A 12578-nucleotide genomic window follows, 5' to 3' on the forward strand; every position below is an offset into this window, starting at 1 on the left:
ACAACGACTTTTGCTTTTTTCTATTTCATAAATTCCACAACTCACACTATTATAAAGTGCCCAGTTGTATCATCTAATGTAATGATAGCACTGCAGCAACAGTTGAAAAATTAAAGGTAACAAAAGTAGATTTTTGAGTCTCATTCCCAACTTGTCAAATACTGACGCTTTGAGATGTTAGGTCAGGTTGGCCTCGATCCCAAAGTGGCAGTGTTTGACAAGTTGGGAATGAGACTCAAAAATTAACTTTTCTTACAAATAGGACCTTTTAATAATAATGATAAAAAAACTTAATCTTACAGCAAATACTCGTCCCAACATTTGATGGTCCTCAATTGTAGGTATTAACTGATTTTTTTTTCTCATTTTAAATTATAGTACCTTGAATGTCTTTGGCTGTTGGACTGTTGGTATCCAAAACAGACATTTACACAATGATCATCTTGGCTCTAATAAAATTATATATTTATTAAGTTATTATATAATATAAATTATGAATTATATAATATTAAGTTATTTTGACTGTTCTGATGTTTTATAGACCAAATGATTACTCTATCGATGGAAGAAAAGTCAGAATTGAATAATTGTCAAAGTGCTGCTTTACCAGAGACACAAGTACATTCAGAAACAGAAAGAAATAGGAAGAGTGTTCATTTAATAAACTGATCACACCAGCACACACATTATTTAGATCTACCTAATATAAACATTTACCTCTGACTTAATGAAAAACAATGTTCTTGATCATCATCACCAATAAAATTACAAGCACATGTTCACTTAAATAATACCACAAAACAGAGACGGTCTTTTGTAATGCAGCTTTATTCAGCAGGATAGTTTTCACTGTCAAGCAATTTTACATTTTTCAACATCAATTGGAGCTGTGACTAAAATCACTACATCTCAAAGGCTTCATGTTTACTCATCCAATTATTTCTTGCTTTGCAAAGCACAAAGATATAGCTCAAACTATATCTTCAAAATCAAGAACAGACTCAGTCTTGATAGTATCGCTGCAATTTATCTTCAGCCACTTCATCTTGGGATGTTACCCCACCCTCACACTTTCTATACCAAGTTAGAGAAGGGGGAAAAAAGAGAGGAATCAGTTAGTCAAATTATCAACAGAGGTCGATCAACAGAGTCTTAAATGACAAATATTCCAATAATGTAATATTTTTGCAATATTTTTTTAAGCAAAAAATGACAGAAATTCAATGATTCCAGCTTCTGAAATGTGTCGACTTGCTTCTTTACCCTCTATTATATCATTGTGAATTTAAATGGGTTGGACAAAATAAGGTACTTGAAGACATCAACTTGGGATCTGGTTAATACTGATGCTTGCTATGTTTGATAGGTTTGAGGCATTTCACAAAGTCTTTTTATTTCTTTTATTTGTCTATTTGAAATCAACAGAAAATATTCAGCATTACTTACCTCATGCAGTCGAACTCTAAAGGGACAAAAAGCGGAAAATGAGATAAATAAACATTAGAATATTATTATCATGTTTGAAAATCTTTGCATTTAGAACATTAATGATGCTCTCTTTACTTAGTTTTAGGTTTATTAGCGGAGATACCAGGACTAAATAAAAGATTTTAGCTAAACACAAAACTAAATGAAGTTGTATGTAGTAAGTTAGTACAGTCAAGTGTGATTTGTTGATCACAGACTAAAGTAGCCTGCTGTTTGTGTAAACCAGAGGTCAATCTGTTAACATCAACTCAGTATGTATGAACACTTGTGACTTACTGCATCGGGATGGAAAGACGATAGCTCTAGGAGGTGGTCGTCCATGCTGACTCTCGCCGGGTTCAGCCATGAGGACAACCAGCGTTAACACCACAAATATCATAACACACTTCATCCTGAGGAACAAATCACAGTGGCCACATCCAGAATCATTCACTGCCTTCATTCACCAGTGTCAAAGCTCATCACATCTCATCTAAAAGACTTTGCATTTATTAAAGTTACATCAGGATTAAATTGACTTCTCACCTTTCCACAGCTTGTTTGTCAGAACCAAAAAAAAAGAACTGGTGTCACAGACAGCAAAGTGAGCACTGTGAGATCTAGAGGTGATGTGCACGTCTTTGCTGAGCAGTCGTGAGTTACCCGTCTCTTTATAAGGATGGAGATGGAATAATCTTATCCAGTCATTCTATATTTCTCAATGTGTTTTGCAATCACTTTTTTTTAATTGTATGTGATGATGATGAAAGATGAAAACATAGTCACATAGTGCAATTTTTTTTAACAATATCATAAAAATCTGTTGATAAGTTGTTGAAAACAAACAATTATGCTGAAGGCATTACTTTAAATATTAATTATATTTTCGTTCAATTTAAAAATAGTTTTCTGTAATTTACAATGACATTATTACCATATAGATTAATTAGATAACAATTTTACGTATAATTTTTAACATAAAATAAATAAATAAATAAATAAATACCACCTGGACAGAAAATATACATGTTTTGTGTCTTACAAACAAAGGCTGAAGGAGCATGTGTGTGTGTGTGATGTGATGCCAGGTTATAGAAGATGGTTAGTTGCATAAAAAGACCCTGAGTTTGTGTGTCGCATAATTCAACAAACGTCAAATTACCAACATAGCAAAGCAAACTACCAATAACCTGACTACACAGAGATCACAATAACACCCAAACAGTGACCAAACACATAGATGCAGCCCATATGCATTACATCAACAAGAATTAAAAAGTCCTGTGCTTAGCCGTGTTATGCTATGCTGTGTGCTATCTAGGCCAAGTTCAACGTTACCAGTCTTTGAAGAAAAGGTGCTGGTGGTTCGTTGGCTGATGAGCCAAGCAGGTGAAGGTTGTAATTCCAATGTTGAACAATGCTGTTCTTGCTGTGCAAGGTCTGATGAAAGATGGTGGATGGAAGAAACTGGTCACTCCTTTCCTTTGCAGGGATAGCAGCTTGGTGCTAACTTGCTTCGTGTTCCTTGGATTGTGTAGTTAGCTGGTAAGCTTTGTGTTGCAGCTGCTGGCGCTAACTAAGCTGGAATACTAGCAGGACCTCACGCCGCTGCTGTGAGGAGAAGTTCTTTGGACCTGCTGGAAATGCAGCTGGCAACTCTCAGCAGCTGTTAGGCCCAGAACAATCCAGGAGAAGAGAACTTGAGGGCAGGAAGCCACGTAGGGAACAAGGTGGGGAAGAGAGAGAACAAAGGAAGGAGCTGGAGTTTTGAGTATCTGGTGAAAGCGGGGTCTGACAACCTGACCAATAGTAGCTCAAATTGAATTTGCACCTAGTTGTGAAGACTGGGGAATTCTGGAAAACTGAGTTCAGTTCAGAGTCCATTTTGAAATCCACAATGAACGACTTCATCTGTGGTTCCCAACATTAGCTGAGCTGCCAGGACAGAAAATGTACTTTTTTTTTTTGTTTGAGCCACACATGTTTGTAATGACAATGCATGATGTTTCCTAAGAAAGGAAGTGATTTATCAGTTTTATCAGCAAAAGAAGAACAAAAAGGTATTTCAAAACTCAGTGTCATGGTGATACTGTGGCAGTCCTGTTGTTTTTCAGTTTTTCTGTGTTCTGTTCTCCCTACCTGCTTTTCTCCCCTCCTTTTCTACCTCACCCGCTCCTTCTCCTGTGTGTGTGTCTGTGGGCGTGGCAGCAGCAGCAGCAGCAGAGTGGCACACCTGTTCCAGATCATCTCATCACCCTCTGGCTTTGTCTACCTGGTCTCTCCACCATTTCGGTGCTAGATTATTATACCCCATATGGTGACTGTAGTGCTGCGTTTTTGTGTTCTCCATACTCTCAGAGTGTTTTGTGTTTTTGCTGTTGCACTAATGCCCTTGCTCTTTATCTGCAGAACTCTCCAGCGCCAATCTACACTACTTCCAGTTTGCTCTCCTGTGTTCCTCCATGCCGGCTCCAGCAAACCCTGCTTGCTTGCCTGCCTGCCCGCCTGCAAGCCCAGTCTTCTCCTCCCCATTACCCTCTGGAAATCAGTTTGTAAAATAGTCTTTTATTCACTGACTTCCTGTCTCTGATGTCTGCATTTGGGTCCTAAGAAAACCCCCCACCATAACAGAATAATCTAGCCAGAATGGACCCAGCAGACAGCGCACAGTTTATGGACATTTGGGACAATTTATGGGCGGTTTTGAATGGGAGAATAGACGTGGTGCTACTGCTACAGGCCATAGCAGTTTTTGACAGGAAACTGATTTTAAAGCCATGGTTGAAGGAGGCTCCGGGTGCCGCGGAACTGGTATCAGAGGCGGAGAAGCTCAGACAGGTTTTACTTGAAAACCTGTATAGCAGTGACTCTCAGCCTGTTAGCCATTCGTCAGCTCCGGTGTCTGCCGGCCGTCAACCACTACCCGGGGCCTTGTCTCTGCTGCTGCCCAGCGCTCCAGCCCAAGCCCATGCCTCAGCCTCAACCCCAGACAAGCCCCCAGTGGATCCATTCTTGGGAACCTGCCTGGCGTACAAGGTACCCCCCCAAGAAAGCGACGTTCCCGACCTCATCCTGGCTCCCTGTTCAGCTGTTCCTCGCTGCTGCCTGGGGCTTCGTCTTCTCTGCTGTCCATCGCGCCAGAGCCCCAGCCCCAGTGTTGGCAGCCAAGCCGATGCCTACTGGGGTCGCTCCGCTAATAGCATGGCTGACACCCCCGCGGACACCTGTTCCTGCTCCCTCATCAGCGGCCCGGTCGACATCTGCCAGTGGCTCCCAGTCGGCGGTCCGGTCGACATCTGCCAGTGGCTCCCAGTTGGCGGCCCTGCCGGCCCCTCTTCGTGTTCCCCGGTCGGTGGCCCTGCCGGTGCCTGTTCCTGCTCCCTGGTTGGCGGCCCTGCTGACTCCTGTTCCTGCTCCTTTGTTGGCGGCCCAGCCAACTCCTGGCAACTCCTGGCCACAGACAGCCCAGGACGTCTGTGGGTGCTCTGGCACGGTCCCACGGCAGCACCCGCTGCTCGTTGAACGATACGTGCTTTCACGTCAGTCTCCACAAGTCTCCAAATACACCAGAAAAAGTCGCTAGATTTGTCACTAGTCGCTTTTATGAAAAAGAGTCGCTAGAGAGGTCTGAAAACTCACTAAATATAGCGACAAAGTCGCTAAGTTGGCAACACTGCATCACACAGGTGAACGTGAGGTGTGATTGATTGACATGGGGCCCCATTCGGGAGGTTTCGAGATGTCAATGCAAATAGCCCATTGTTGTTTATTTAACCTTTATTTTTAAAGGGAGGTCGGTTGAGATCAAGCCGTCTTTTTCAATTCTCTCTTCCATTGTGGTCTTTTTACGGGGGGGGGGGCATGCTTCGAATATATTTTTGAAACATTTATAAAACAGCCCTCGGGCCCTGAGTCTCAGGGGGGGTACCCTTGGCCTGCTCAGTCATCTCCTGGATCCACACACTTTACATATATTATAATTTAGATATTCTGTCAATGCAACTTGTAAACTATGATTTTGTTGTTCTTTCTGTACGTTCAACATTTATTGCATGTCTGTCTGTCCTGGGAGAGGGATCCCTCCTCTGTGGCTCTTTCTGAGGTTCCTTCCATCTTTTTTTTCCTCCGTTAAAAGAGTTTCTTTTCCAATCAGCATGGCAAGTTTTTCCTCACTCAAATCAAGGGTCTAAGGAAAGAGGATGTCGTTCACTGTAAAGATTGTAAAGCCCATTGAGGCAATGTGATTGTGACTATATAAATAAAATGGATTTGAAATTGATTTGAACCCTGTGACATACAGTCATTTAACTTCTGAGGTGCATACATTAGAATAAACTGAAGGCGAGTTCAAAGATGGATGTGGTCCAAGCCAGAGTACTGAGTACTCCTGTGATAATTTAGTAATCACTGCTGAGTAGTCATGGGAAACATGAACATGTTTTGTTCACTGTCTGGGTGTTATTGTGATTTCAGGTCAGGTTATTGGTAATTTTCTTTGCTACATGGCTAATTTGATGTTAGTTGAATTATGCATCACACGAACTCAGGGTCTTTGCATGTGTGATAGTGTGAATTCATGTGTGAGTAAATTGTCTATAACCTGCCACTGTGTCACACACACACATACACTCCTTCAGCCTGGACCATGTCACACCTACGTGTGATATGAGTGAGCACATGATGCGAGAACCACCATTGTTTCTTTGTTCTCTCCTATCAAAGAAACAAGTGGTGATCCACCATCTTGGACCTGAGTCCAACCGTTCCATCAGCCATTGTGTGTGAGTTTTGAAATACTTGTTTGTTCTTCTTTTGCTGGTAAAACTGATGAATCACTTCCTTTCTTAGGAAACATCATGCATTGTCATTACAAACATGTGAGGCTCAAACAAAAAAAAGGGAACATTTTCTGTTCTGGCATCTCAGCTAATAAACGTAAACTAAGTAAAGAGAGCGTCATTAATGTTCTAAATGCAAATATTTTCAAATGTGATAATAATATACTAATGTTTATCTCATTTTCATGTTTTTGTCCCTTCAGGACCTCAAGCTTCACCATAAGTATTACTGAATATTTTCTGTTGATTTCAAACAGACAAAAAAAATAAATAAAAAGACTTTGTGAAATGCCTCAAACCTATCAAACATAGCAAGCATCAGTATTAACCAGATCCCAAGTTGATGTCTTCAAGTACCTTTTTTGTCCAACCCATTTGATTCATGACAATATAATAGAGGGTAAAGATTTAAAATTCTGTTGATCGACCTCTGTTGATAATTTAACTAACTGATTCCTCTCTATTTTTTCCCCCTTCTCTAACTTGGTATGGAGGCAGATGGGGGAACATCCCAAGATGAAGTGGATGACAATAAATCAAAGGATTACTATCAAGACTGAGTCTGTTCTTGATTTTGAAGATATAGTTTGAGCTATTTCTTTGTGCTTTGCAAAGCAACAAATAATTAGCTAAGTAAGCAAAGTTAATTTTGCATCTCATTCCCAACTTGTCTAATATTGACACTTTGGGATGGCGGCCAACCCGGCCTAAAATCCCAAAGCGTCAGTATTTGACGAGTTGGGAGTGAGACTCAAAAATACGATACGATAGCATCACAACCGTGTGAGATGCAGTCATAAAACTTCTCAGGTGTGTAGATGACAACAAAATGAAGGCCGAGTTCAAAGATGGATGTGGTCCAAGCCACGAGTGCTGTGATGGCCCCTGCCTAACTGTGATATTTGGGTGTTGTGCACAAGTTACTGTGTGGTACTGTTTCTATTTGAAGGTGCTTGAGGAGGATGTAGCAGTAGCCAGGTTTGGAGCACCTCGACTGAGCGCTCCCACATGATAAAAGCCCAGCTCTGCTGTGCGTTCTCTCTCACTTGGTTCATACCCAGCCACCATCCACATGCCTTTGCTTTGTTTGGTTTTGGTTTTGTTTTCAGACTACAACACTGCATACCTCATAATGCTCACACATTCACATTTACATTACTTATAATACTGACTCACACACTCCACATTTGTAGTTATTTATTTTCACTCATAAGCTTCATCATAATAAACAATGTAATTCTCAGTCATCCATTGTGTCCATCCCATATTTGTCATGGCCTAAGAGCCGGGTTTTGACAGTACTGTGTACTCCTGTGACAATGTAGTAATCACTACTGAGTAGTCATGGGTCGAAACGTGATCATGTTTATGGGCCTGCCATTGCAAGATGGTCACTAAGCTTATATTTAATTTAAGAATGTACTATTATGTTACAAGTCTTAACAATAAACTTACATACTGTATATTTCTTTTAACTTAACAAAGAGGAAGTTGCCTTTTTTTTACCTGACTTTTGAAATACCTTGTTCTTCTTTTGCTGGTAAATCATTTCCTTTCTTAGGAAACATCATGCATTGTCATTACAAACATGTTAGGCTCAGACACAAAACATGTACATTTTCTGTCCAGGTGGTATTTATTTTATGTTAAAAATATAAGTATACATGAAAATTATATTGAATTAATCTATATGGTAATAATGTAATTGAAAATTACAGAAAACTATTTTTAAATTGAACGAAAATATAATTAATATTTAAAGTAATGCCTTCAGCATAATTGTTTGTTTTCAACAACTTATCAACAGATTTTTATGATATTGTTAAAAAAAATTGCACTATGTGACTATGTTTTCATCTTTCATCATCATCACATACAATTAAAAAAAAGTGATTGCAAAACACATTGAGAAATATAGAATGACTGGATAAGATTATTCCATCTCCATCCTTATAAAGAGACGGGTAACTCACGACTGCTCAGCAAAGACGTGCACATCACCTCTAGATCTCACAGTGCTCACTTTGCTGTCTGTGACACCAGTTCTTTTTTTTTGGTTCTGACAAACAAGCTGTGGAAAGGTGAGAAGTCAATTTAATCCTGATGTAACTTTAATAAATGCAAAGTCTTTTAGATGAGATGTGATGAGCTTTGACACTGGTGAATGAAGGCAGTGAATGATTCTGGATGTGGCCACTGTGATTTGTTCCTCAGGATGAAGTGTGTTATGATATTTGTGGTGTTAACGCTGGTTGTCCTCATGGCTGAACCCGGCGAGAGTCAGCATGGACGACCACCTCCTAGAGCTATCGTCTTTCCATCCCGATGCAGTAAGTCACAAGTGTTCATACATACTGAGTTGATGTTAACAGATTGACCTCTGGTTTACACAAACAGCAGGCTACTTTAGTCTGTGATCAACAAATCACACTTGACTGTACTAACTTACTACATACAACTTCATTTAGTTTTGTGTTTAGCTAAAATCTTTTATTTAGTCCTGGTATCTCCGCTAATAAACCTAAAACTAAGTAAAAAGAGCATCATTAATGTTCTAAATGCAAAGATTTTCAAACATGATAATAATATTCTAATGTTTATTTATCTCATTTTCCGCTTTTTGTCCCTTTAGAGTTCGACTGCATGAGGTAAGTAATGCTGAATATTTTCTGTTGATTTCAAATAAAAAGACTTTGTGAAATGCCTCAAACCTATCAAACATAGCAAGCATCAGTATTAACCAGATCCCAAGTTGATGTCTTCAAGTACCTTATTTTGTCCAACCCATTTAAATTCACAATGATATAATAGAGGGTAAAGAAGCAAGTCGACACATTTCAGAAGCTGGAATCATTGAATTTCTGTCATTTTTTGCTTAAAAAAATATTGCAAAAATATTACATTATGGGAATATTTGTCATTTAAGACTCTGTTGATCGACCTCTGTTGATAATTTGACTAACTGATTCCTCTCTTTTTTCCCCCTTCTCTAACTTGGTATAGAAAGTGTGAGGGTGGGGTAACATCCCAAGATGAAGTGGCTGAAGATAAATTGCAGCGATACTATCAAGACTGAGTCTGTTCTTGATTTTGAAGATATAGTTTGAGCTATATCTTTGTGCTTTGCAAAGCAAGAAATAATTGGATGAGTAAACATGAAGCCTTTGAGATGTAGTGATTTTAGTCACAGCTCCAATTGATGTTGAAAAATGTAAAATTGCTTGACAGTGAAAACTATCCTGCTGAATAAAGCTGCATTACAAAAGACCGTCTCTGTTTTGTGGTATTATTTAAGTGAACATGTGCTTGTAATTTTATTGGTGATGATGATCAAGAACATTGTTTTTCATTAAGTCAGAGGTAAATGTTTATATTAGGTAGATCTAAATAATGTGTGTGCTGGTGTGATCAGTTTATTAAATGAACACTCTTCCTATTTCTTTCTGTTTCTGAATGTACTTGTGTCTCTGGTAAAGCAGCACTTTGACAATTATTCAATTCTGACTTTTCTTCCATCGATAGAGTAATCATTTGGTCTATAAAACATCAGAACAGTCAAAATAACTTAATATTATATAATTCATAATTTATATTATATAATAACTTAATAAATATATAATTTTATTAGAGCCAAGATGATCATTGTGTAAATGTCTGTTTTGGATAGCAACAGTCCAACAGCCAAAGACATTCAAGGTACTATGATGTAAAATGAGAAAAAAAAAATCAGCTAATACCTACAATTGAGGACCATCAAATGTTGGGACGAGTATTTGCTGTAGATAATACAACTGGGCACTGCATAATAGTGTGAGTTGTGGAATTTATGAAATAGAAAAAAGCAAAAGTCATTGTTGGTGATTAACTGTTTCCCATTTTATGTCAGTGTAACCCAGTTCCAGTCATCTCCAGTGTCGGATTGGTCATCTGGAATTTAGGCAAATGCTAAATATCTGTTTTTCTTGGCCCATGAAAAGTTGCTATTTTTTTAGATAAGTGGTTTTCACTGGACAGGGACAATGTGGTGAAGCTACTCTGTAAGGCCACAGAGCTTATTTTCTGCAATAATCAAATTTTTTTTTTAAATTCAATTTTTATAATTTACATCCAGCTGTGAGCGACTGAGCGACACACAAACACAAGAGGGATCTGCCTGCACTAGTGATTTGAAACTTTGAAACTCACAGCTGGATGTAAATACCGGTGTGTATCTATCGCGAGTTCTGTTGATCTTGTCTGGTGCGGCTTCCATAGTGCGAGCGGCTGTGAGGGAGACTCGCGTGAACGCGGAGCGTGCCTCCAGGCAGATATAGCATAGTGACTGTTTAGGCTAGAAAAATGTACTAAATGACGTTGTTTCGAGTAAACTCTGGATGTCGCCACTTCAGGACACTTGGATTGCAGCGGACGAGCAGTATGGAGGAATATTACAAAGTTTTTGTGTAGTTTTATGGACCTTTTCGTCTCTGACACCATTGATATTGATATATATGGAGTACCCCCGCGGGTCTCCAGCTGCACTTTGAGGAATAAGAAACTACACTGGATTTCTCATCAGCATGAGGGTGAGTCGATAATGACTGAGTTTCGTTCTAGAGTGAACTATTCCTTTAACCTACATTAATGAGTCATCCCTACACCACTCTTATCCTTTGAAGCTGTTCTATCATTATGTGCTGTGTCTTAAAAGGGCAATATGTAAGATCAATAGCAGTGCCGGCCCTGACTAATTTGGTGCCCTAGGCAAGATTTTGGCTGGCACCCCCTTGCATCGCAGTCAATTTTACAATTAACTTTCATACACTCACACAGAAACTACATGTATGTATTCAAGATTTTATTTCTTTTAAGTCAAAAATATCACACCAAATAAAAACTGAAGAAAGAAACAAGTGATACATTAAAAATACAATATCAATAAGGTATTGCACAAACGGATTTCGTATGTAAAGAATATTCTATTTACATACGAAATAAAAACAGTCTGTATTCTTTGGGAGGAAACCTTTTGCAGCAGAAGCAGTGCAAGCTATCATTCTTTTTTGAGTACATCAGCCAGCTTCTTCTGATTTTTTCCCCACTGACAAGGACTCTGGTAAAAAAAAGTCATGTGGACACTTTCTTCCATCTTTGTTTTTGGGAAATGTGTAACAGTTTTTTATTTGAAATGGTCCTCTGTGAACTAACTCTCTTCTTACTGTGTCAGTTAGAAGAGATGGGCCAGTCAGCAGGTCTATTGGTGCAGCCTTTAGTCCTGATGCTGTGTCACTCTGCTGTGCTGAGGTAGAGGACAGGAGCACCTGATGCTGTGTCCCTGGCAGAGGTGGTGAAACATTTAAAAGTGCATCTGAAGAGAGAAGAGAAGTATATGTGACCACTGGATGTTACATTTTAATAAAAAACAGATGCTTGGTGTGTGCTATACATAAGACTAATATAGACTAATAATGAACATACGATGAGATTCATTCAACTTCATCCTCATTGAAACGCAATTCAGTCTAACCAGAGTGCAAAAAGCACTTTAACACTGATGTAAACTTTAACAAACATAAACTGTGACACAATAAACCAAAGTCTCACAACTGCCCTATAACTTATAAAGGGGATGGAAAACTGATAGCATTTTAACTGACATACAAGCAGGAAAACACAGCCAACAGGTTAAAAAACACCTGAACAGGCCTGACGTTAACTTTCCAAATGTCCCTGATGAATTTAAGGTGGAGTTACATTAACTTACGTCTACTCAGCTATTTACTGATTATTAAACAATGCTACTATCATCCGAAGTAAGCTAGCAAGCTAACACTCTGCTCCAACAATGGTAACTACGATGCATTAAACTATTAGTTTCATTCACTTCATCACATTGACGTTCCTGTACCTCTTTCTTTTTCAGGTGTTTCTTCCTCTTCTTTCCTTCTTTTCCTTCCCTGGGTGCCGGATGGTTTCAGTCTTTTGGACATTGTGGTTCCGCTACAGTATCAATAAACGTCTCTCTTGGGTCACGGTCCGGTCAGATCCAGGCAACTCGCCTGTCTACCCCGCCCCCCACCCTCACAGAGGGCAGGTACAGTGCAACGAGCCAGCCAGGAACCCAGAAGAAAAGCCTCTCCATTATTTAATAGGCTTTGCTATGAAGTTATGTTGCCGTGGGTGTATATAATATTTCGAAATAATATTAGTAGAGCACTGGTAAAAAATAGTATTGTTATTTATTTATTTATTTTTCTCCCGCCGTTTGCTGCGCAAATTATTTCAGTTAGCAAT

General features: G+C 39.2%; 2 long non-coding RNA genes across 2 annotated transcripts; one reads left to right on the forward strand and one right to left on the reverse strand.

The window, feature by feature from the left end:
• Nucleotides 1–917: 917 nt before the first annotated feature.
• LOC311257085 lies at nucleotides 918–2102 on the reverse strand. Its single transcript, XR_014622579.1, has 4 exons — nucleotides 2014–2102; nucleotides 1765–1880; nucleotides 1447–1462; nucleotides 918–1074 (listed from the first exon to the last, which is right to left on the reverse strand). It is a non-coding gene; the product is annotated as an uncharacterized lncRNA (long non-coding RNA).
• A 6195-nt stretch (nucleotides 2103–8297) lies between these two features.
• Nucleotides 8298–9465, forward strand: LOC311257027. Its single transcript, XR_014622562.1, has 4 exons — nucleotides 8298–8386; nucleotides 8520–8635; nucleotides 8938–8953; nucleotides 9309–9465. It is a non-coding gene; the product is annotated as an uncharacterized lncRNA (long non-coding RNA).
• Nucleotides 9466–12578: the final 3113 nt, after the last annotated feature.

This window comes from Pagrus pagrus (genome assembly GCF_965226575.1).
Source record: "Pagrus pagrus genome assembly, chromosome: 5".
Classification (NCBI taxonomy): domain Eukaryota; kingdom Metazoa; phylum Chordata; class Actinopteri; order Spariformes; family Sparidae; genus Pagrus; species Pagrus pagrus.